The sequence below is a fragment of the Haliotis cracherodii genome, unplaced genomic scaffold (assembly GCF_022045235.1).
Source record: "Haliotis cracherodii isolate W230 unplaced genomic scaffold, xgHalCrac1.p SCAF_3, whole genome shotgun sequence".
NCBI lineage: Eukaryota > Metazoa > Mollusca > Gastropoda > Lepetellida > Haliotidae > Haliotis > Haliotis cracherodii.
In genome coordinates, this window is record NW_027266286.1 from 67,998,957 (window position 1) to 68,026,299 (window position 27,343).

The 27,343-nt window shown below is 40.4% G+C and overlaps 1 protein-coding gene across 1 annotated transcript in view; it reads left to right on the forward strand.

Annotated features, from left to right (window-relative positions):
- The first annotated feature begins 470 nt into the window (after positions 1 to 470).
- LOC139474652 (cytochrome P450 10-like) overlaps positions 471 to 27,343 on the forward strand; it is a 52,487-nt gene continuing 25,614 nt past the window's right edge. Inside the window, exons 1-2 of the mRNA XM_071257749.1 lie at positions 471 to 503; positions 10,694 to 10,749. The gene's annotated coding sequence lies outside the window, so the exon portion shown is untranslated. The remainder of the gene's footprint in view (positions 504 to 10,693; positions 10,750 to 27,343) is intronic.

The following is a 27,343-nucleotide window of genomic DNA, read 5'->3' on the forward strand; positions in this document are numbered from 1 at the left end:
ATTATGGTCAATATTTTTCACACGACAAAGACACAACAAGTACACCATGGTTACAATAAATACGTACGCTCGTTTACTTCAGCCAGAGCAAGATCGGTAAGTTCTAGCGCACCGGTATCAAGGTATTGTTTATCGTCTACTCGCATATTCCTTCTAATCTGATTAACAAATAGTGTGGTCACGTTCTCCATTGTCAACCATTTCCACTGCTGGGCAAGCACAAAAGGCTTTGTATCCAAAGTTGGTATTTCGAAATACCATGTGGCCATGATATTGTGGGCGCGTATTTTGATCACCATATCGGATTAATTACACAGTCCTATGTCATCCATGAATGGAACGCGTGATGTTTGCCAACAACACAAGTAAACAAAACTGATTCTGTTGTTACCCAATATTCATGGCCGAGGCGTCATCCACCTTTGATATAAAAGACAAATATTTGTGAATAAATGTTTAGTGTGCGCTAAAGAAGTTCAAGTGCCGTCACTTTTCTTCTAAAGGTTAGTTATTATATTTAATGTATAATTATTATGGAAATCTTACTTAATATGATTTATTTCAAAGGTATTTTGTACGTACGCGATGTCATTAGCGACCAATCATTTGAAATACGAAGAAATGGATGGGTGGAGTGTTTTGTTTGTTTGTTTGTTAGTTGTTGAACGCCGCACTCAGCAACGTTCCAGCTATACGACGACTGTCTGTAAATATTCGAGTCTGGACCAGACAATCCAGTGATTGACATCATGAAAATCGATCTAGACAATTGGAATACGATGAGAAAAAAAAATAAATTGTCCTGCTTTCACAAAATTGCCTGTGACCTCAGTCCCCATCGGCACTCGCTACTCCGCTTGTCTCGAACTCGTAAAACTCGATGTATCGTCCTGACAGTAATCATCGGCACTATTGTCTTATATCGCCATTCTGTTTGTCTCGAACCTCGCATAGGCCCGTTTGGAACGTAGATCAAGGTCACCTGTAGTTATGGTTATAACGGCGTTGTTTTTATCATTCGATTGTAAATAAGCAAGGATTCCAGGGTTTAGTTTTACTCAGCACTTACCATTCATTGTACAGTCCTTTATGTCAAAATGCCTCCCGAGAAAGAAAAACCTTTCTACATGTATTAGCTTCTGTGATGATGCGGCCTAAAATCATCTGTTTCAATCAGAGGCCGTTATTGTTACTTGAAATTAGAATCGAGTATTATGATACTGAAGCAGCCAGACAGGCAGTGAAAGCGAGATAGAGAATAGCAGTAAACAAATCGAAGTTTGACTTGCGCCGACAGGCCGTTACATATTTTTATCGCACACCATTCAAAGGCTTAGAACTAAATGTACTTGACCTAACTTCCTTATTGGTAGTAAAAAGACCCATTTTAGTAGCCCTTCCAAGGATAGGCGTAATTTGGAATTTCTGATCAAAATAGCACGACACTTGTGTAGGTAATCGCGACTGCTGGATGAAATCATACGTCAAACGTGTTTGAGGGTTTATTCATTTTTAATGCAACCCCCGCATTTCAACTGAATTGCCTGGAGGCACAAGTCGAAGATGTTCTGGCCTTTCGGGTCAGATAAATTCGCGGAGCATTAAACAAACTGCGTTTTGTGCGTGTATATATTGAAGGTCGAATAGTTCATTAATTCAACTATGCAAAAGTTAAATGTCATGAGTTGAGTGAGTTCGGTTTGACAAAGCGTTCCACATTACTATAATACTACAATCACGGCGTGTCAGCTTAATGGGGAACGTATTGTGCCATTTGTCGTTGACGTTCAGCACGCGAATTCACGAGCAAAGGAGTGTTGTCAAACCAAGGATCCCACACGGGGAGAATTTGGGACTGAAACCCAGAACCACGACACGGGACACAAATCACGGGAAATTGGGGCACATCTGAATGGAGTTAGATTTACATTCTATGTTGGTTCGTATCATGGCGAACTTGGGATTTGAACCCGCGATCAGGTCACTACTAAGGGACACAAATCTGCGGCGTGAGTATCGACACCTCAGAGGACATGATCGCCCTGAAACATTTGTTGAACCTTTCAACCGTAATCGATATGACTGAATGGGTCAGTGCTTTTGCCTTCGGATACTTACTATCAGCTTTAGACCGCTGTGCCTCCCGTGCCCCTAGATTATTGTCAGATAGTACCATGGGTTTATTGACACGTGACCCATGAAGGTCGGGGTATAATGGGTCTTCAGCAACCTATGCTTGCCGTAAAAAGCGACTATGCTTGTCGTAAGACTCGATTATTTACAGACAGTCGTCATATAGCTGGAATATTGCTGAGTGCGGCGTTAAACAAAAAACATATTGACAGGTAGTACCCCCATGTTATTGACAGGTAGCGCTCCTCTTTTACTGAACGAAAGTACACCTATTTTGTCGACAGATATAAACCCTATTGTACTGACAAGTAGTACCCTATTGTATTGACATGTTATACCCCTATTGTATTGACAGGTTGTACCCTATTGTATTGACAAGTAGTACCCTATTGTATTGACAGCCATTACTCCTATTGTATTGACAGGCAGTACTCCTATTGTACTGACAGGTTGTACACCTTTTGTATTGAGAGGTAGTACCCTTTTGTTTTGACAAGAAGTACCCTTTTGTATTGACAAGTAGTACCCTATTGTATTGACAAGTAGTGCCCTATTGTATTGCCATGTTGTACCTCTATTGTATTGAGAGGTAGTACCCTTTTGTATTGACAAGTAGTACCATACCGTATTGACAGGCAGTACCCTATTGTATTGACATGCTATACCCCTATTGTATTGACAGGTAGTACCCTACTGTATTGACAGGTAGTACCCTACTGTATTGACAGGGAGTATCCTACTGTATTGCCAGGCTGTACCCCACTCTCTTGCCAGGCAGTACCCTATTGTATTGACAGGCTGTACCCTACTGTACTGACAGGCAGTGCCCTATGGTATTGACAGGTAGTACACCTTTTGTTTTGACAGGCAGTACCCTACTGTATTGACAGGAAGAACCCTATTGTATTGACAGGCAGTACCATACTTTATTGACAGGCAGTACGCCTATTGTATTTACAGGCAGTACTCCTATTGTATTGACAGGCAGTATCCCTTTTGTATTGACAGGCAGTACTCCTATTGTATTGACAGGCAGTACTCCTATTGTATTCACAGGCAGTACTCCTATTGTATTGACAGGTAGTACACCTTTTGTATTGACAGGCTGTATCCCTTTTGTATTGACAGGCAGTACTCCTATTGTATTGACAGGCAGTACTCCTATTGTATTGACAGGTAGTACACCTTTTGTATTGACAGGCAGTACCCTACTGTATTGACAGGCAATACCCTATTGTACTGACAGGCAGTACGCCTATTGTATTGACAGGCAGTACTCCTATTGAATGGACAGGTAGTACACCTATTGTATTGACAGGTAGTACACCTTTTGTTTTGACAGGCAGTACCCTACTGTATTGACAGGCAGTACCCTATTGTATTGACAGGCAGTACCCTACTTTATTGACAGGCAGTATCCCTTTTGTATTAGCAGGCAGTACTCCTATTGTATTGACAGACAGTACTCCTATTGTATTGACAGGCAGTACCCCACTGTATTGCCAGGCTGTACCCTACTGTTTTACCAGGCAGTGCCCTATTGTACTGACAGGCAGAACCCTATTGTATTGACAGGCAGTACTCTACTTTATTGACAGGCAGTATCCCTTTTGTATTGACAGGCAGTGCTCCTATTGTATTGACAGGCAGTACTCCTATTGTATTGACAGGCAGTACCCCTATTGTATTGACAGGCAGTACCCTATGGTATTGACAGGCAGTACCCTACTGTATTGACAGGCAGTACTCTATTGTATTGACAGGCTGTACCCTGCTGTATTGCCAGGCAGTACCCTACTGTATTGCCAGGCTGTACCCTACTGTCTTGCCAGGCAGTACCCTACTGTACTGACAGGCAGTGCCCTATGGTATTGACAGGCAGTACCCCTCTTGTATTGACAGTCAGTACCCCACTGTATTGACAGGCAGTACCCTATTGTATTGACAGGCAGTACCCTATTGTATTGACAGGAAGAACCCCTTGTGTATTGACAGTTACACATGTGGTATCCCTGGATTATTGACAGGAATTAACCCTATTGTATTGTCAGTTACCATCCCTATTTCATTGGCAGATCGTACCACTATTTCATGGCCGATAGCACCCCAGGTTATTGAGGGGTTGTCCTATTTTATTGGTGGATAGTGCCCTACTTTATTGAAAGGTCGCACCCTTATTCCATTGACAGGTAGTATTTGGAACTTACCTGTATATATCAATCATGCTGAGAAATAACAATCAAACATTAATGTAGGTTTGAAGAACACATAATCAGCTTGTTCTGGTCTTGTCATCACGTGACCTGCTTGTTATCAGTCATTTGGGTACAGCAAGGTGAACGGGTCAATGCGGGTCACACCTGTTGCCTGACAGATGGTTTATGTGGATTGGCGTCTACATTTACCCAGCATTTAACAGTTATTTTATAGTGTATGAAAAAATGTATGCATAGATGTATCGAGAGACGCTGAAATTCCTGGCAATCAATTCGATCACGTTAATGTCGGTTCTCAGTAAACGCCCTTACATAATGTCATATTACTCCATTTAAATGTATGCCAAATGGACATTGGCGATAGATAAATATTGACTCATGAACCGAAAAAAAATGAAAAAAATATGGGACAATTTCAATAACGTCATGCTGGGCAATGCCGCTCAGTCAGTTTTTGTTTGTTTGTTTGATGTTTAGCGATGCATTCAGCAGTATTCCATCTATATGACGGCGGTCTGTAAATAATCGAGTCTAGACCAGACAATCCAGTGATTAATATCATGAGCATCGATCTACGCAATTAATACGTTATGAATCAAATACTAGGTCAAATGTTATGATTATCGTAACAGAACAGGTGAGGTGAGAAAGAGTTGCGTCCCTTAGTCGTGCCAGGATCCGATGATTGTGGGCTAAAATCCCAGATTCACCATTATAATCTTTGATTTGTCAACGTTTGTTTGCCCTTGGGGTTCACCAAAGTGGTTAACGTAAAATACTTGCGGCATATCGGGCGTTTCCCCAACAACAGCCGACATGATGTTGAAGGCAGTGTCACGTGCTTCCTGGACGTTATCGACATTCATGCCATCTGCTTTCAATGGAGTGAGTGATTTCGAAATAATGTCGTATATGAAGCAATATTTAAGCAATAGCACGGCGTGGGACATCGGAAATGTACTTCACACATTGTAACCGTGTGGTGAATTGAACGTAATTGTGTCGTATATGAAGCAATATGTAAGCAATAGCACGGCGTGGGACATCGGAAATGTGCTTCACACATTGTACCCGTGTTGGAAATCAAACCCGGGCCTTCAGAGTGACAAGCTAATCTCCCCGCACTACTCCTTTAAACGCCTTTTATACATACCTGTGCCGTGTATTTTTTTTATGATTGGATGCAATTTGAAACGCTTCTCAAAGACGACAGTCATACTGTGTATCACATCTCCCCCATAACAAACAAGCATGAATGTATCTTTGTAACACATACTACGTCAACAATATGTTCAACCCGGACTATTAATTAATGATGAATAGGCGCCAAGTGTACGCCAGCAATGTACTTTTGAAACATCATGAATGACACGGACAGTACATATTCATTGACATGCGCCCATAAATCGTATTAATATTTTGAGGCGGTCAAGTAGCCTAGTGGTGAAAGCGTTCGCTCGTCACGCCGAAGACCCGGGTTCGATTCCCCACATTGGTACAATGTGTGAAACCCATTTCTGGTGTCCCCCGCAGTGATATTGCTGGAAAAATCGCTAAAAGCGGCGTAAAACCATACTCCCTCCCTATTAATATTTAGTCCAATTTGGGGCTAGGGGTCAGCAGTGGTATTATTTTGGAGACGCATTAATTCAAGATTTACTGTATTTAATGTAATTATTGACGCAGGAACCAGGGGAAATTGTATGATAGAGGGAACACAGATTTTGAAGTTGACCAGCATGCGTGGTTGCGTTAAACCCCATAACCCGCACCCAAGATGTACAGTGATGTCATTTCGAAACGCAACAGTTTAGATTTATCAAAAGTAACGGTGATTAATGTCACCACCCACCTATAAATCGCAATGCATTCTGTAATTAATTCTACAGTTCACACCCAGACATAGTGGAGCTGATAAAACGTCAATGCCAGAGACGATTCTCCATCGAAACAGATTGTATTGCTTTTTTATTTAAGGGATAAAAGTGCGATGAAAGTGAATCACTGAAAATCAGTGATGACACCAGGTGTTCGCGAAACATACCTGTGAATCATTCCAAAATATAAATGGACCTCTTTGAGCAAGTAGTCGAACCTCATTGTCTCGAAGTCTTTGGGACCTGGGAAAAAGTCCCAAAGGTTTATCTGCATGGTGATGTAGGAATTGAAATGTAGAAATAAGAAATGTAGGAATTAGGAATTAGAACGATATCAATACAGAGATTTTTGTCAAGCGATCACAGGCTGTGTAAACTAAAAATACCAATTTATATAACAAGGAAACCTCGTGCGCCTAACAACGACCAGGACTTGTGGCCTAGTCACATCTGGTTAACCTCCCACGCGGACATATTGGGAATTATGTCAAGAGAAATAAATGATGACATACATGTGACAGTGAATTTACAGAAGCAAAAATGAATTTTGGTAGTTAACAACAACAACAACAACAACAACAACAACAACAACAACAACAACAACAACAACAACAACAACAACAACAATAGTCTGTTTATATTGTGCATATTTCCACACCACTCAGGGGCATGCTCAAAGCGCTATTATTACCCTGGTCACTGGATCTGCACGTACTCAACAATCATTCTCAGCTCCCTAGGGAGTATACAACCCAAGCCAGTGTAAACTAGGTTTGTGGTTAAAGCGTTTGCTCGTCGCGCAATAAGGCCCGGGTTCGATCCCCGACGTTATACAACGTGTACACTAGTACGATATGTGAAGCCCATGTCTTGTGCCCTCCGCCGCGATGTAGCTGGAATGCGCGGCGTTCGACAACAGTCACTCGGCTTCACCACTTATATAACATTCAATTTCCATATAACCTTCAAGCATCAATAGTTTGGGACAACGTTTATTACCAGGCGTCTTATGCAAACGTATTGATAAAAGCACAACGAATAAACCTGCATGTTGCGTTTCTTTTGTGTTGAAGTATTTGCATGTTGACAAGGCCGCGTGTCTGTATACTTAACAATGGCATACCAGACGTTCATTCAGACAAACCCATCTATCTTTAATTCACCAGTAAAGGTTGAACCCCAATACTCCCACGCATGTGATTCTTAACAATGGAAAATTGATTCAGCACGGGGAAGGCCCTATTCATGAAAAATAATGGCAGGTTGACAGAAAAAAGACATGTAATAACTCAGCCGTTAAATCTAAAATCAATCCCTCCATACTCTATAGAAGAGTAGCAGTGCTACATTCCCCCAAAATACCATCTACGTAGATGATACTCACATCTACGTGTATGATACTCACTTCTACGTATATGATACTTACATCTACGTATATGATACTTACATCTAAATATGATACTCACATCTACGTATATGATACTCGCATCTACGTATATGATACTCACATCTACGTATATGGTACTTACATCTACGTATATGATACTCACATCTACGTATATGATACTCACATCTACGTATATGGTACTTACATCTACGTATATGATACTTGCATCTACGTATATGGTACTTACATCTCAGTATATGATAGTTACATCAAAGTATATGTAACTTACATTTACTAATATACTTCCACCTTTGTTATCTTATTTTTGTTGTTGTTCTTACATGTACATATATATGCTCTCTGCTCCATAGCATCCATTTACCTGATGAAGGAGTAAGTATATAATCCGAAACGTTGTTTTCTCATAAAAAAGAAGTTGACATCCATAAATTCTCTTTCTTATGTCTATCACTTCTAAATGCCCTTCAAAGACTCGATACGAAGATGATACTTTCATCTACGTATTTGGTATCATTATCCTGAGTATTGTTACTCAGACAATGATATTAGGCGATACTTTCTTCTACGTAGGGTATACTATCATATTCGTAGATGAAAGAATTATCGACGTAAATGTGAGTAGTATCATCTACGTAAATTATCATTTTCAGAATGTGGCTTCCATAGATTACATTAGCCTTTGTAGTCAAAAGCAACGTCCTGCCATTATCGTATTTGTTTTTTATTTCTCCATTAATGTATTATTATACACGTTATTAAGTTACTCGTATTAAAGTGAAGCTACCCTGACTGATCTGGGCCAATTTTCTGTCGAGTTCTACACATTGTCATTAATATCACATATAAAACTGATCCGTTGTCTATGATAAGGGTTAACTATTAAATAATTTTCCTTAGATTGCAGACAAAAAATATGTTTTTAAAGGGACTCAAATCTTTTGTGACTGTTGAGAAGCACAACATAACCGCATTTAATGACATTAACAGTGTGCAATGGGATGGCAATATCCCCAAGTTTGACGATTTTATGGTGATACGATTCATACAAAACGTCATAACGTCTCGATTGTCTGCCGCTACAGATTCCATTGAGCAAAATAGCGGTGAATATTACATGAATGGATTAGAGAAAAATCAATGAATACATGAATGGATCACAGAAAAATCAATGATGACACCACGTGACATGGCAAAAAGGGCAAACCGGAAACGTGAGAACTCCAGTCATCCATTGTTGGAAACAGGAGGAGTAACGATTATGGAAAATAAAGCTACATTGTCTGATACGAAATAACGGGTTAAAGTTGTTTCATTGGAGTGAGTGAGTGAGTTGGGTTTAATGCCGCTTTGAAACCCACGAGCACTGGTATGGTTCTGATAAATCTAGAAACATAATCGGGGCGAACCAGGATTCGAACCCATAGTTATAGGTCTTATCATTGGGCGAACCGGGATTCGAAGCCACGACCATAAGTGTCTGATATGTCTAAGGGACGCAACTCTGCACATCGAATTGTGCCGCAATTGTGGCAAAGTGTATTGATCGAAAATTGAATACAAATCACAGTTAGACCCAAATCAGACTTTGTTGTCTGTTTCTTCCAAGTTTGTGTATAATGATATTTTGTGTATACTGAAAAGTACCGTAAAAACGTGATGTATCTTGTTACATATATATATGTAAATAGCCGTTCCTAGGCAACACGATACACACAAGATGTCTGAATTGAATTGAATGCGTTCCGAGATATCGGTCACTGTATATAGAAACCACATCTATTTTCGTCAGAGAAGAGCAATAAATTTGGTGGAATTGATGGGTCGATCATGACAACCATTAGTTTTTGGCTTGTGACAACAGACGTCATGTCATGACGATTCTGACGTCATGCGGGAATCGGAGCTTAAGGGCTTCGTTCTCGAAGTGTGTTTTCAGCCGAGTTGCCGTGCAAATTGTCCACACAGGATATATTTTGTAATATATAAACCCAACTATTCATTTCTAGAACATGTGGTGGCAAATTGTCCTACACAGAGCACACAGGTCACAAATCAGGTGCGATTAATCATCGTCGGTCCTTGGAAGGGTGACCGCGTTCGGTAGCTTGGCTCCTAAGTGAGTGGGTATGGTTTTACGCCTCTTTTAGCAATATATCAGCAAAATCACGGCATTGGACACTGGAAAATGGGCTTCACACATTGTACCCACTGGCTCTTGAGAGCTTCCTGGGCTTCGGTCCTGTCCCCATAAGCGAATGTAACACAAGTGGTGTCTCCTTTGGCAAGTGCCTTTGTACGAAATGTGCCTCTGTTCACCCAGCAGTAAATGGGTACCCGGTAGGATGATATGAAAATCAGGCAGCCTGTGTTTGTACTCCCTAGGGAGCGGAGAATGATTGTTGGGTGCACACTGATCCATGAACGCGGTAATAACAGCACCTTGGACATGCCCCTGTGTGGTGTGGACATATGCTCAAAATAAATGGCCTGTTATAACACACCAGCTGCATCTTCGTAAGTTACTATTCGAGAATTTAAGAGTCTCAAAATGTTCAACATCCATGATTCTCAATGCTGAAAAAATCCACTTGTGACCGCATATTTATATGAAATTGTTCATAGCAATTGTTGATAATTGGCGAATGTCAGGCCAAAATTGAAAGTGAAAGTAAAGGAAATATAAAGTAGTAACTGAGTTGCGTTTAATGGCGCTTTGAGCTGTATTCCAGTTATATCACAGCGTGAAATAGAAAGTCAGACTTGGGACATCCAATCTGCACACAATAACGACGCCCAATGTATTTAATTATAAGTTGTATTTGGGCACGGTAAATTAAAAAAAATCCCTTTCACAAAAGCCAACACGTGTACGCGTACATTTAAATTGCTTGTGTTCTGAAAACTTTGCATATTTAAAGGTCGGAGTCTCTCCCTGCAGAGCATCGTCAATTGATCCACGCCCACATCCACGGTAATAGATGTGGGGCTGATTGACACGTTGGTTGTATATAAACTGTCCTTTACACTTGAATGTTCACATTTCCTTATCATTTATATAGGTGCAACTGTTTTCCTGTCACTGAAGACTGTCACGCAGAAGGCTTTTACACCACAGGTAAGTTTTATTGATATTATTATTACTTCATTTTCACAATTATTAATGTACATTCCGTTATTTCAAATATTTGTTGTTGTTCATAAGTAGCTTGTTATGGATCAGTAGTCGACAGATGCTAAAGGCTGCTTTAGATAATATTGTCAACTTTTTAAAACAAATGACTATGCTTAAATTTAATTAAGAAAAATGTTACATACCGAAGAAATATTGGAGGTCATGTTACTAGTTTTCACTAGTATAATAACAATGTCAAAACAATATGTTATAATAAATCAACTAGTGATGGCTATAACGACCAGGCGTTATGGGCTATGGTCGCTGTATGCGGATATGTCTATATCGATTTTTAGCTTGCTACGACTGTACATAAAGTGGGTTGTCAAATCGACTAGCACAAACAATCACCTCTCGTAGGGAATGAAGCCATGTTTTACAATTACATAAATTCTTTTATAATGCAAAATTCACAGGCTCTGATGATTGTGATATGTCAAGTCGAGAAATGTAATTCATTTGAACGGCATTTGAAGTTTGAGCATTGGTCAACGCATGGTCTAGGGTTTGTAGACATCTGACGTAGAGTGGGAGTCGTCCTTGCAATACTGAGCAGATATGGAACGCTTCAAAGAACGTATTGTACAGTTCAATATTTTTTTGTCCAACCTAAGTGAATACTTCAAGTAACATGAACTATTGTCAAAGTGATCATGTATATACTGAACCGGGCAAAAGAAAGTAATATATACACCCACGTTAGATGTAGCTAAGAATGAAACGAACAAGAAATGGTTATTCGATGGTGATGTATTTGATACGGGTATCAAAGCTGAGCTTTAGACATTAAGTTTGCAGTGTTTCGACGACTGTTTTCAGCTAAGTAACGTTTTGATAACGTTTGTAATTTTTTGGTCAAATCCACTTTTCAAGTGTAAATTTCTTTTGTCTGGAAGTTTACATTTTGTTACCAAAATGCTGTTCTGTGCTATTTGACAGAGGGCATGATATGAATATGATATGAATGAGATAGCCGTTCAGAGTGAGTGAGTTGGGTTTAACGTCGCCTTTAACAGTATTACAGTTAAATCGCGGCGTGTCAGCTTAATGTGGGAGGAAGGTCCGAAGTGATGCATGTCTCAGACGTTTACCACTTCGGTGAAACCCACGAGCACGGGTATGGTGCTGACAAACCTAGAAACATAATCGGGGCGAATCGGGATTCGAACCCACAATCATAGCTTTCTGGAGAGTTCAAGGGACGCAACACTGCACAGCGAATCGCGGCGCCTTAGACGACTGGGCCACCCGTGCCCCTACCCTTTCAGAACGTGCCCTGTAATAACCACGTAAATGCGCACCAATGTTATCAACGGGCGAAAACTTATGAACATAAAGCTAGTATCTTAAAGTTCAATATAGCTGCAGCGTCAGCAGATGGTGTTTTCAAATCATTTCACTATTGCCAACAAGTTCACTCTTCATTCGTCATTTGACTGAAGTCTGATCATACTTTTGAGTCTGCACTTAACACAGACATCGGAAAACTACCACAAGACCAACGGAGCATTCCTGCTATTAAATATTAATTCATCCATTCAGATGTCACGTGTTCATGACGTCATTTGGTCACGAGACAATGTGCTTTTTGATTGGTTCGAAAGCCAATAAATGACAATACATTCCTGCTCGCGATCTGAATGGCAAACTTTGTTGTCACTTACACAGCACGTGTTTAAAAGGTCACCGGTCGGCTGGAAATCCGGTGTTTAAAGCATGTGTTTGTATTTCATTCTGTAGAAGTATATTGTTTAACATCATATATGTGTTCCAGGTTAGTTTCGAGATATTTATTGGTTTGACGTTCACCTTTATTAAGTGGTTTCATATTGAAGTTGAACACGTGGCACAAAAACGTTACATTAGTTAGATAATTTATATATTTACACTAAGCGCTTGCACGTAAGCAGGAAACTATGCAAGATAGTCACAGATGGAGAATATATAACGAATAGCTCCCGGAAAACAAATGATATTAATTACAAACCAGTGAATATCCTGACGTGGTACTCATTAATCATTTTCACTTCCTCATAAGGATAAAAACTACTATGCGTTTTACTCTGACGTCAGCAATATTCCAGGTGTAGCCTGGCGACTGGTAAACAATGATATCTGTACAGGGAAAACTTGAGATTGATGCCATGATCAACGTCACAAAGAACGACATGTTGAACTAAGTAAGGAATAGATACTAGTATATGGATGAACAACTTCTTTATTACAATTAGGAGCAACGTTTCGGTGTAGGTTCTAACACCGTTATGACTTCCTTGATAGAACCTACACCGAAACAACGCTCCTAATTGTAATAAAGAAGTTTTTCATTCATATATCTTATCCTTACTTAGCCACTTCTAAATGCCTCTCAAAAAAGACATGTTGAACTGACTTTCAATATGTTTCATAAGTCAGTAGAACGTAAGAATAGAATATATTAAAAAAAGAATTACAGTACTGCTTTACATATTGATTATTTATTTAACATAATGGGCGCCTGTGTTTTGTAGGTTTAAAAAAATAAATGTGTTGGTTGAGATTTATGCGAATCATAGATCATAGAAACCCTATGAACAACTTACCACTTTGTTATGGCCTTACAAGCACAGATCGACTTGTAACCACCATGTTGGAGCGATTGATGTCTATCGCTACGTTACGTTCTTCTTCATAACACAAACATGTTTATCAAGTGAACACGAACATGACATGAGACTGTTTAGTTTACATGTGAATGAACAATGAAGACAAGACCCCTATTGATTACCTTTGCCGCATTCCAGTCCACTACAGAGCGAAGAGATCATAAAATCAACACGCTACACACAACTCGTTTCTATTGATCGCCCATGAGTTGGAATTGCGCCTAAGGTTTTGTTTGTTTGTTTGTTGTTTAACGCCGCACTCAGCAATATTCATGCTATATGACGGCGGTCTGTAAATAATCGAGTATGGACCAGACAATCCAGTGATTGACACCACGAGGATCGATCTACGTAATTGAGATACGATGACATGCATCAACCAAGTCAGCGAGTTCTGACCACCCGATCCCGTTACTCGCCTCTTACAACGAGCATAATCGCCTTTTACGGCAAGCATGGGTTGCTGAAGACCTTTTCTACCCTGGATCTTCACGTGTCTCTATTTATGCACAGATATAGATGTGAAACGGATGAGGAGGTTTTGGTGATCTTCTTTATTTCTTCTTGAGAAGGGTAAATCAGTGGAAGAGAAATGCCTATTCGACCATTATTGAACAATATCAAATCATTGATATACCTGAAGCTTAATAGGTTCAACTTCTTGGCTAAATTACCTTATTTTGACTTTGCCATTCCGTGCAGAAATTGTGATTCATATGCATAAAGATATTGCTCTAATGAGTGTTGTAACCCAGATGGAACAATGTTATTTTGATTCAAACTTTCTTGCCATGGTTTTGAGAAAAACAAAGGAATTTCTGATTATTATTATGTACAGTTGTACCTTTTTCACAATCAAACAGACCGCCTCCGTTGTGAAGAGGTTAGAGCGTCTGTATGAATGACAAAAACCATGCCCCCACCCCCTCATTTATATGAAAAGAATCAATGAATTCACAGCATAAATGTGTGTGCAAACATCTCGATCGATTGTGGATTCAAACAAATGAATGTTGATGACGTTTTTTTAATATATATTTTAGAACATTACATGTGTTTGACGATGATAGCAAATTTTCAGCAGTTAATTTAAAAAAGAAGAAGCCTCTTCTTCATGTTTTTTGGAAATTTTAATTTATAACGCTCTAAAAAGATAAATTAAACCAACCACCTCAAAACAAATACATAAATTGCAAGTCTAATTATCCTGCTTTAAATAGCTTTAAATAATAATAGACAAATTTGTGTCATGTTGGGTTTTGTCTAAGTTCCACGGAAACCGGTTCTTGATCACATTCTGTTGGTAGTTTGTACTACTATCCTTGTGACAACCTACCATCACATTCAATACATATAAACCGTCAACCCCAGAAAATAATCAGTCTCAATTATCAGCCTTCCATTCCAATGGGCGTAAAAGGCAAACTAGTGGCCCAAATAATACTCAAGAAAAGTTACGAACCGCCCGATTCTTTCATATTACCATGGCATGAAAGACTAATTATAGTAATGTGAAAGATTTGGATGGTCCTTAACGGGTTTTTTTAAGCATAGGACTTCATTGAAACGAGAAGTTCATAACAGAAAATATATGATCCATACAGTCGATATGTTGTTATTTAGATTATCCTTTGACTTCGAGTTTACGATTTTTGACTGTAGGTGGTGTTAGGTAGAATATGGTGTGATGGTTTATCTAATCAAATTACAAGTTATGTGAAGGCTCTAAAATTAGACTTGCTCCTGGTAAGTCTTATCAGGTCAGCGTGTGTGACATACCAGTGCCTTTTATGTCACCTCAGCATTTTCAACTGAAAGAAATAAGGCCTGGTATTTCAAACATATTCAGCATTATGATAAGTCAAACTGGCCATGAGAAGCACACATCTGGAGAAATAGGCCAGGTTTAGGAAGATCCGTGTGACAGTTTTCAATTAAAACTTAAAAATTTAGATATACATCGTGGTACCGTTGTTTTTATCTTTTCACTGATAGTCAGGAATACACTGTTGTTTGTGTTTTATGCATTTATAGAAGTTTTGATTTTAATTTTGAGGTAGGTTTTCCCAGTCGTTCGCTCGTCACGCTGACAACCGGATATCGAATCCCTACAGCTATGCACAGTGATCAGAATATCAGATGTTCGAGTTGCTTCATGACATACGCTCAACTACAACAAGCTAATCCATGCAATCCTCTGAATTGATAAACTGCACCGAAAGGCGCCATATGATATGCTTAGTGTTTGAAACGAACGTGTGTGATTTTATCCCTAGGGCTTTGAAGCAAGTGAACACAATAATTGGGTCATTATCAAGACTTAGGAGAAGACATCTGCCTGACCGACATCCCCTGTCTCTTCTGAGTCTGTGACATTCCTGGATCACTTTGAATGCCGTAGGATTTCCTCAACCAGTCAGTTTAGCTATCCCTTATTTGATGAGCCACCGCCTACACCCACCATCGCAGACCTCAAATAGCTTTTGATTGCCTTTCGTTGAGCTCTCACCCACCCACGCTATGAGCTGGACACTTCAATGACACTGGCTGAGCGACGCCGAGGTCTCAGGGGAACCAGCGTATATGCATGGTCTCCTCGATTGACAAGAGGGAACAGACATTTAAAACTTTAACGGTCCAGAGTGTTGGAGTGTGGTTAAAGATTCATAACTGTATGTCATTCGAATCTCTTTGGCCTTTGGCATTCAATATATCTGACAGTGATGTTGAATGGAGGACGGGGCCGTTAGCAGGGGAGTACTTCCTTCAATCAGATTACCTTCGTAAGAGAAGACGAGAACACAAAAGGAAACGGCACAATGCAAGCAATCCACAATGTGAAAGGAAGTCATGCTTGTGTTTGCAGATACTTTAAGGTCGGGTAGTTTCTTTAGGGGTGACTATTTTGGGGAATAGTATACACAATGACATAATAACTGAAATATTATAATAGTTCTATAATTACTAACATTGCAATGCTATGCTGGTAGTCTGTTGTGTAGACATGGCTCCCAACAGTGCTTCTTCACGGGGCTTTACATGTACGTTCCCCTATGTGATACCCACGCCAGAAAACTGTGATTGTGGGTTCGAATCCCGGTTCGTCCCGATTATGTTTCTAGGTTTGTCAGCACCAAATCCGTGTCAATACAGTAGGGTACTGCCTGGCAATACAGTAGGAGTACTGCCTGTCAATACAATAGGGTACTGCCTGTCAATACAAAAGGGGTACTGCCTGTCAATACAGTAGGGTACTGCCTGTCAATAAAATAGGGTACTGCCTGTCAATAAACGCAAACGTCTGAGACAATGCATCATTTCGTGCTTTCCTCTCACAGTGAGCTGACACGCCGTGATATAACTGCAATGCTTTATCAAAGCTGCGTTAAACCCAACTCACTCACTTTTTGTTAGGTTTTGTTTCTTGCTGGAATGTTCTTAGGAAGGTAGTTAACGTTCTTGTATTACGTTGGGAAGATGTGTTTAAAAACGAGGTAAGGCGTATAATGTCGAGATGGTTATACAGACTAAATTGGGGTAGACCAGTGGATAATGCGTTCGCTCGTCACGCCGAAGATCCTGGTTTCGATTCCCTACATGGGTACAATGTGTGAAGATCATTTCTGGTGTCCACCGCCGTCATATTTCTGTAATATTGCTCAAATCGGCGTAAAACAACACTCACTCACTGACAAAGCCGGTCCTCTCAGGTCCTCTCTGTATGACTTAATCCACGGAACCCCCAAGGGAATCACCGTTTTAAATTAACATTCCATTAAGAAACACAGCAGAAGAGTGTATGGGGGACATGTGGGGATTGTTGAGGCGACATAATAAGCCTGCAGGCGCTGAGTGCACTGTTGTCGGCTGCACTTTTATCTTGCCTGCCAATACAGTGCTGCAAATGAGAAACTTTCTTGATTCGAAATAAGGAGAAACCAAAGTTCCTCCGACGTTGTCTACTGGCATATTGTCGCTATGTGGCCGAATCTTTGTCAAGTCTTCGGTCATGTTTAAATCCACTGACTCTTTCCACTACGAATTAAGACACTTTCGATGCGCCCCTCATGGCTTATTCTCCAAGCAGTGTTTTATTGTACCATAAACAACGACCACGAGTCATTTATTTCTTATATGAGATACCAACATTATGTACAGCCTCTTTAAAGCTTTTGATGAAGATAAAAGTTTTAGAAATATTTACCCAAATTTTAATAACGACTCCCTGAATAGAATCCGACCAAGGAAATGCCGGACAAATCCATTATACGAACAAGTGGGTTAAGTTTGAAAATATGCGGAATTAACTTACCACGCTGTCTTGAGAATAACGTTTAAAAACATCATTCTTCTGCTTCTAGGTCATCTAATATATAGTGGGGCGGTAGGGTAGCCTATTTTTTAAAATGTTCGGTCGTAACGCGGAAGGAGCGGTCGGGTAGCCTAGTGGTTAAAGCGTTCGCTCGTCACGCCAAAGACCCAGTGTCGATTCCCAAGATGGTTACAATGTGTGAAGCCCATTTCTGGTGTCCCCCGCCGTGATATTGCTGGAATATTGCTGTTCTCCCTGTTGCATCATCTTTACCTTGCCTATGGGCACGAGACATCCCATTCGTGACCAACTCGTGTTATTCCGGGACAAGCCGAAAAGGGAAGCGGCGAGTGGTGACGAATGGAGACATCCCTGATAACCACTTCTGGAATACCCATCTTCCGTTTCATGAACTCTCTCACCCTCGGATTCGCAGTTCTCCTCGCAATTCATTGGTTTAATACCCCAAAATATAAGAGTATTGCATCGTGGTCTTGATTCATGTTGTAGACTTTACATCCGTTTTCACTTCAGATATCTTTGTTTAGATGGTGTCAACCTTCGTCGCGATTGAATTCAATTAGGAGTGCAACTTGTCGATCGAAGGGTTCGTGACCCGTTAAGATCCGGGGTAGAATAGGTCTTCAGCAACCCATGCTTGCCGTAAAAGGCGACTATGCTTGTCTTAAGAGGCGACTAACGGGATCGGGTGGTCAGGCTCGCTGACTTAGTTAATGCATGTCATTGATCCCAATTGCGTGGATCGATGCTCATGATGTCAATCACCGGATTGTCTGGTCCAGACACGATTATTTACAGACCGCCGTCATATAGCTGGAATATTGCTGAGTGAGTATTAAGCAACAAACCAACCAACCAATCGAAGCGGTCGTGGTGTATGTTTGCCTTTTCTCAATGCTATTTACAGACACGTTCGTTCCCGACACTGTGTTGTTGAGGAGTAAGAGCGAGGCATTCACCTTCATCAAGGCAGACGCTACTTCAGACAGCTCACTCACCGCCATATAGACGGTCGTCATTCGTAAACTCGGGCGTGGACCCTTCTCTTTTTTTCTTCTCCTGCTCTTCCTTGTCGTCGCAAGGTGATGGGTTTTCGAAGTTGCCCTTTAGTTCAGACATTACACTGATGTTGGAGCATTGTAAGACGACCTGTCACTCACACGCATGCGACCTCATTCAAAATACGCATGAGTACACTATAGCCGGGGACCATTCCTCATTACCACCGTCGTGAAATATTGCAAGCGGAAAACACGAAGAAACATATTACTGCAGATTATCAGCTTAGCGTATCTAATTCATTATGGAGGAGTTCCTGACGGGGACGGCGTGGTATCGCGTTATCGTCCATGTAGACGGTATGGTAGGCAGTGAGTGGTTATGAAAATATGGTACAACGATTGGAACCAGGATTTGACGTCTGTACCCATCACTCGACAGAATCCCCTGGCCAGTTAACACGTCTAGGTCGTAGTGGTGAAATTGGGTTTTACGTCGCGTCCAAGATTGTTGCACTTCTATAGAGACGTACATGCATGTGTGTGTGTTTGTGTGTGTGTGTGTGTGTGTGTGTGTGTGGCTGCTTGTACAAGTCGGGACCGATGCCGATTTATAGTGCCACCTCACTGAGATACCACGCCGCAGTTTAACATGAATACCCCACTCAGTATACAGGATACTGACTCTGAGCCGACCAGTCCTTGTTTTAGTCCCTAATGCTGAGCGCGAGATAGGTAGCAACAAGTAAAATCTTTTAAAGTCTTTTGGTATGACGCGGACGGGGATCGAACCCCGGACCTTCCGCTCTCCGAGCGGACGATCTACCACTAGACCACCGAGGAGGTCCGTGTAACAAGAAGTTGCGTTCATCAGGTTCCAGCCACGTCTCGCCAAACACCATGCCAGACGGTCCCTGCGCCGGTCATCGCCCTTGACCTCAAACCTGCTGATGTGACCTGCTGACAGGTGCTCGTTTCAAAGGATTGTCACCTACAAAGTCAGGTCGCAAACTTCACGTGCTGACCTCACACAGTATCAGTCTGAACTAGTAAAAGCAGCCACACACACACACACACACACACACACACACACACACACACACGTGCACGTCGTAATACACGTGTAATATTCTTGAACGCGACGTTAACCCCATTTCTCCTCACCTCACCTCATTATTTGATGATGTTTTGACGACCAACAGCTTTGCGTTCCTCCATAAATCATGCCAATTATTCGCAACCTTCGCCGTCAGATAATCTCCAACGTAATCGCCTTGTTGAACAATAATTAAGACTACAGTTCAGAATATTCTCATATATTGCTTGGATTTAGCGTCTACTGATAGTGTGTTTATAACAAGTGGCGAGTTGACGTGGTCGAATTTTGCCCATAGGAATCGTTACCAACATTCACATCTTACCTGTGGATTACTGTTCGTGGTATTACTAAAATGATTTTACCAATTACTTTTGCGGTCGCTACCTCTAGGAGTTGCTTAACTTTTTTATCTATATTTTTTTATATCCTTAATTTACCTGAGAATAGCAAAACAGATAAGGGCCATACAAAATGCTCATTCAATAATGACTTACGCAGATCAGTCTCGATGTCAAAAAGTGAAAAGAACATTGCTTCAATATGGATACGTTTATAAACAGTCAGGGTTACTTGGAACTAGGAGGCTCTTCTGTCTACATATACTCTTAAAGTGTTTATCAAAAGACATATTAGAATGAAGAGCTTGAAGTTTTGAGAACCTTGCACTCTTGTATAGGGCATGTATGCTTTGTTCCCTGATGTGAAACTCCGAGAACACAATGACTGAGCATGACGTTTTATAAGTGAGTGAGTGAATTGGGTTTCACGCCGCTTTGAGCAGTATTCAAGTTATATCACGGCGTGTCAGTTCAAAGCGGGAGGAATGCCCAAAGTGATTCAGTTCTCAGACGTGTACCACTTCGGTGAAGCCCATGAGCACAGATATGGTGCTGATGGTTTGATGTCATCCCCCTATATTTTGTGAATGACGCGTCAAGGGTAATGTAGGGACCATATTGCTCTTGTATCAGGTAAATATACAAACACAAGATATACTGTCCGTAGAGTGTGTGGTGCTGTACTGAATGACACATGTCACACGAGATTCAAACAAATATTCAGGATTCAAGGCACAATGATGTCCTCTCTTCATTAAATAAACTACATTATTCACGGAAATTCAATGATTCAGTTCGGTCAGAAGTATATATAGAACCAGTGTTATAATCTACTACTCGCACACAAAGGATGTACCCATAAACAGGGCACCCGTGAAGATTGGGGGCAGAATAGGTCTTCGGCAACCCATGCTTGAGGCGACTAACGGGATCGGGTGGTCAGGCTCGATGCATGACATCGTATCCCAATTGCGTGGATCGATGCTCATGATGTCAATCAGTTCATTGTTTGGTCCAGACTCGATTATTTAAAGACCGCCGTCATATAGCTGGAATATTGCTGAGTGCGGCAAACTTGGTTTAACTGCAATCTGAATTTGAAAAAAATCTTTTTAAGACCACAAGATTAATAATTGAGAAGGTGTCCTAAGTTGAAGAACCTGCACCCAATCCCATTCACTTTTTGTGAATAAAATATGTTTAAATCAACACGGTTCCCCAACTTCCTTTTCTTGAACTACACGTGTATATTGTCGTTGAACTGTATTTCCGAAGAACGTCCGAATTGAAGAGTCCCCAAAACCTTGTTTAAGGTTTCGCTTTTGAATGAATTTCGGTTTAAATGGATTAAACGTAATAAAAGGTAGGTCACACTACCAAGTTGCAACGTGATGTTGTTGTTGTGACCGTGGACACACATGGCTAGCAGTGGCAAGGTTGCACGTGACGCCCGCGCTGCCTTCACCTGTATACACACGAGGCATGGACCTAGACTTGTGGTATTGATTCTACTGTGATGATACATTCATACGGTCTATTAATATGCTACAGTATTGTGTCAGTGGCAACATTGGTCTTAATATTCGTCCATTTGATGTGATATGTTATGAACACAGCATCCATATGAGTAGAAGCATCTGCAGGCAGTTGTCAGGGGATTCGTCTGGGTGCGAGACAAATGGGGCGCGTGATGTTCCCTGCAGTGTCATCAGTCCTATTATGCTGATTAATATAATTGTTATTGTCACTGTCACTGTCACTGTCACTGTTATTATCAATTATTATTGTTCTTATTACAAGGATAATAAACAGTATGATAATAACAACAATAATAAGGTCCATGTCACATTATATACAATGTACTTGTTTAGTGCTCCTGCTTCTACTACTACTACTACTACTACTACTACTACTACTACGACGACGACGACGACAACAACTACTACGACTACTACTTCTACTACTACTACTACGACTACTACTACTTCTACTACTACTACTATTTCTACTACTACGACTACTACTTCTACTACTACTACTACGACGACAACTACTACGACTACTACTTCTACTACTACGACTACTACTACTACTTCTACTACTACTACTACTACTTCTGCTACTACTTCTACTACTTCTCTACCACTATTAATACAAATACTACTACTACTACTACTACTACTACTACTACTTCTACTACTACTACTACTACTTCTACTACTACTACTACTACTACTACTACTTCTGCTACTACTTCTGCTACTACTTCTCTACCACTATTAATACAAATACTACTACTACTACTACTACTACTACTACTACTACTAATGACGATAACAACAGCAACAACAACGTGAAACTGAGTGCTCCCATCATTGTGAACGAACTTGAGTACCATAGCGGTTACATGAACTGTTTCCAATATTGCAGATACATGACCACGGCCACTTGGTGATCACATTTTGGGGTCGAACAGAAAACTGAATATGTAGAAACTGACTGGCAAATAACGTATACACTCGAAAATTGGTTTTGACCAAGAAGTACAAACGTTATGAAAATATACCAAGCTGGAAACAGCTGACGAAACACTACAAACATAACTTCCAAAACACAACTATGATACATGTGCCTGAATCAAATACATCACCATCGAAAACCCATTTCTTATTGATCCAGTTGACGCAAAGCCCATGTACTCGAAACATTGATAGCATTGAAATCATATTTTGAAATTCAGCACAGTCCTTAATTGCCTTGAACATATTGTCATCAATATTGTTTCTCAAGTTATGGTCATGTTAGATAACACGGCGCCTGTATGTTACTAATTATAAGTAGCTGGTATAGTATATGGTATTTGGAAAGTATAATTAGTATTTGGATACGTATCTAAGTATAGCCTCATTTAGATCAACACTCACCACTGTAAACAATCATTCATTGAGGTAGCACTGTAACCTGCAATAAGTTAAATTCATGCTCCTATCGAATCGATTTATTTTTCTGTGGTCTATACACCGATTTCCCGTCACTTAAAGGTCATTTCGTTACTGCTACGTACATAGTACTGTTGTTATTTTCAGCTGTTTCCAAATACGCTAATCTGTTTTTATCATGGTTTCCATATTTACCACCGATCGTCATATCTTTGCTGATAAAGGCAAATGTTACCCGATTAAGGTATCCTTGTGTAATTGCATATATATATATACGTGATGATGATGATGATGTTGATGCAAACTGATATATCTTAAGTGATTTTCATATACATACAATTTCATATACAAAACACTTTCCATATTCATAAGAAATAGACTGCACGATTCCGATTACATCATGAGCATGTGTTTATGAATCACTATTAAACCGTCATGATACCGGGTGTTCGCGATAAGGTCAGCGTAACCTTCCCCATCCGTGGCACCCGTCACAAACACATGCAAAGGCAAGTCAAGTGTTCACCTGAACAAACGCGTGAACATTTGATACTAGTTAAATCAGGGAATTGCAGTTTCGTCACTTACGAGTCAAATTTGGAAATGTCCTCCACATGCCTACCATAAACGTGTTGAAACCTTCCCTGATGCCTTGAATGTTGTAACCTTGTTCAAATAACCTCTGAACAAGATTCGTATGAAACGCTTTGAAATGTTTCTAGAAAGTTGTGAAATGTAGACACCAGAGGCTATAGCTGTTACATATAGGGAAAGTTGACTATTGGAAAGTCCAGAAAGTCCAGTCATCACTCTCATACAGTAAGGTAGAGAGTGTTTTGTCAATCTGAATCTAAATGCATAGATCTAAAAATAAAACAGAAGAGGCGGTTTTACTGGTCTCTTCTATTTCTAGTTCGGGTGGGTAAATCAGTGGACGGGAATTGGCTATTTGATGGTTATTGAACGGTATCAGATCATCGATATACCTGAAGCATAAGTTAACCATCTCGGACAAATTAACTTGCTTTGACTTTGCCAATCCGAACAGAAATTCCTGTTCATATACATACAGAAAGAGGCCATCAAGGCGGTGAGCATAATTGGAGATCTCTATTTCTATTTCGTTCCGAGGAACGTGGTTGTGTAACGTTATCGTGCAACTCACATCCACCATTGCTGTAGCAATAAATGGCATGGTATAAAACGGGGGTGAACTTCCTTGTTGTCGAATATGAAACGTAGCGTCTTTGTGTTTTTAATGTGGTTCGTGTACATTACGTATACTTTGGCCCTCTAAGCGTTGTGGATGTTGCGCATAAGCACATGTTCGTCTGGGGGTCCACAACTGTTTATTTAGACAAGAGGTCTGATGTCTTCAGGCCAAATCAAGTCTAAACTAAACTAAACCTACACTGCCCGGGTCTATTGCCTGGTCCTTGTATAGAACAGTTTCGTCTGCTGAGTGGTCATGGTCTTTCCGTTGTTCACTTCCACGTGTGCTTTAAACTATTTGCAAAGATACGATCAGTAGATGTCCTGCGCTTGACCACTGTCACTTTTTGGTCAAAGTGTTATTGATCAAGGTGTTGAATTACTGACCAGGATATAATCTCCAGAACTATTGACTAGGGTGTAGTCTCCAGATATCGGTTCAAAGGGTGGATGTTTATTTCGAACCGGTACGTAGAATGTTAACATATACTACGGGACCGCCTATTAATGCCCTGTAGTGACTTGTCATGCGTCCCATCTAAAACGGAAATGCCAACAAAGATGCCTCGTGTCATGAGAAGCTAACTCTCTTATCCATAACCTGCTTAACAACGTGTTCAGTTGATTCCCACGTGTTTCACAATCACTAGACTAGATAGAAGAGAAAGGGTGAGTTGGGTTTAACGCCGCTTTTATCAGTATATCAGTTATATCACGGCGAACCCATGCTTGTCATAAGAGACAACTATGCTTGTCGTATGAGGCGACAAGCGGGATCAATTGGTCAGGCTCGCTGACTTTGGTTGATGCATGTCGTCGTATCCCAGTTGCATAGGCCGATCCTCATGATGTCAATCTCTGGATTGTCTGGTCCAGACTCGATTATTTACAGACCGCTGTCATATAGCTGGGTGCGGCGTTAACCAACAGACAAACAATACAAATATATCACGGCGTGTCAGCTTAATGTTTGAGGAATGCCTGAAGTGAAGCAGGTCTTAGACGTTTACTACTTCGGTGAAACCAGTGAGCACGGGTATGGTGCTGACATCCCATAAACATAATCGGGGCGAGCCGGGATTCGAAACCACAATCACAGGCTTCTGATTTGTCCAAGGGACGCAACTCTGCACATCGAATTGCGGCGCTTTAACGACATGGCCACTTGTACTCCCGAATTTATCGAAGAGAAATTAGGTACATAAGAATTTACTCCACAGTGACTTCACGTGGGGCTTGACACTGATGTCAACTGATGTCAACTGATGATAAATGTGTATACCTGTAATCGGGAAGACAGATATTTATTACAAAATGACTCGACATGTTTTCAGATGTTTTCATTTCCTTGTCAGAGGTTTGCTGCCTACCTTAACCTTGAGCTGTCACCTGAAGGACAAATTTGTGTCCGTTTAATCGAGAAGATTTCCATTACTTCACCGTATATTTGAGCAATACAATAGCATTGGTTCGATCGAAGCTAAATATAAGAAGAAACAGTCATACACGGAAGCAACTTTCATCCTCATCTAGAAAGCATATTCTTTGCTGTGAACAATAATTGGTACATGTACACTGATGTATTATCATCTTCGTGGACATCTTAATTGCTGGAACGAAATGTAAGTAGCTGTCTGGGATACGATACCGTTCTAATTAGAAGCTAGTGTGTGGTCAGTTTGTGCTGTCGATCTCGTTACATCTAGAGCGAGGCCAAGCCGACAATACCAGTCAGTGCATATTAACGAGGACAAACACGTGTTGGGAAAACACGGGTCACGTTGACCATCCCACGTGTGATTACTGTGTGAGGAAACGTACTGTGTGGAGGCAGGTCAACACGGCAATATTGTCAACTTCACTTTGTCAAAGGTATCGGATATCGGATGAAAAAAGGGACATTCATTCAAACGGGTAATAGATTAAGAACAAGATAAGTGTCGTCGGGACGCTACGATGGCCACGGCCCTCGCTGGGTTCAAATTGTGTAGTGTCATTCCTTTCGCGAACACCTAATGTTGTTATTGTTATTTTTCTAGATTCGTAGGGGTATATCTTGTAGCTGTCATTTAGTTTGAACGCTAGATTTGTTCTTGTGACATAAATACAGAGATTATGAATTCATTTAAGACAAATGACATTTTGAATCAAACTGAATCCATTCTGTACCCACTTTGTCAAGGGCTTGTAGCAGTCAAAGGGTGAGCAGTTAAAACGGTGGAATTCAGGATATTTGCATAATTTTTTTTTGTTAATATGCAAATGATGCCTGGTTTAACTTTGAAGCAGAGTTTTAATTCATGCCACCGTGTGTGCTTTAACTATTTTATCATCCAAAACTTGCACCCACAGGTGATACCGCTTGTGTGAGATCAAGTGATCTCTCCTAGGAGATATCGCTGCAATAAAACTGCATGACAATGTTTTGGAGACCACGACGTAGTTACCATGACGTCACAATCAAATGGCATCACTAATCTGCTACTGAAGTTGGTTAGATAAACCTTTTTAAACTCAAGGCACTAGTTATTACTGTTTACAAACTGAAAAAAAAATGGCAGAACGATGTTGGGTAATAAACAGAATCTCTCCCTCGTGCATAAATATCAAATATATCAACACTCGATTGACACTTTTATTGACTCGAGCAGATATATTTGATATCAAATGACTCTCAGATGAGATTCTCTAAAAATCAATATTCTAGATGTAAAATGGTTATAAAGGTAAATATAGATCATGCACGATTAAGGTCACTGCTCGTCTCATCCAAAGAGGCTACATACATTGGAAAACTGTTCAAATTGTTCAAGTGCTGACAATAAAGGCCAACTTTAAACTTTTAATACCAAAACATATTTCGAAGAAAGGGCAAATTATGTCAAGTTGTTTGATTACATAAAAGTGATGGAGCCCGTGTTTGAACTCAAGTCAGTGATGAAGAAATATTTGTTAATAATATCTCATATACTT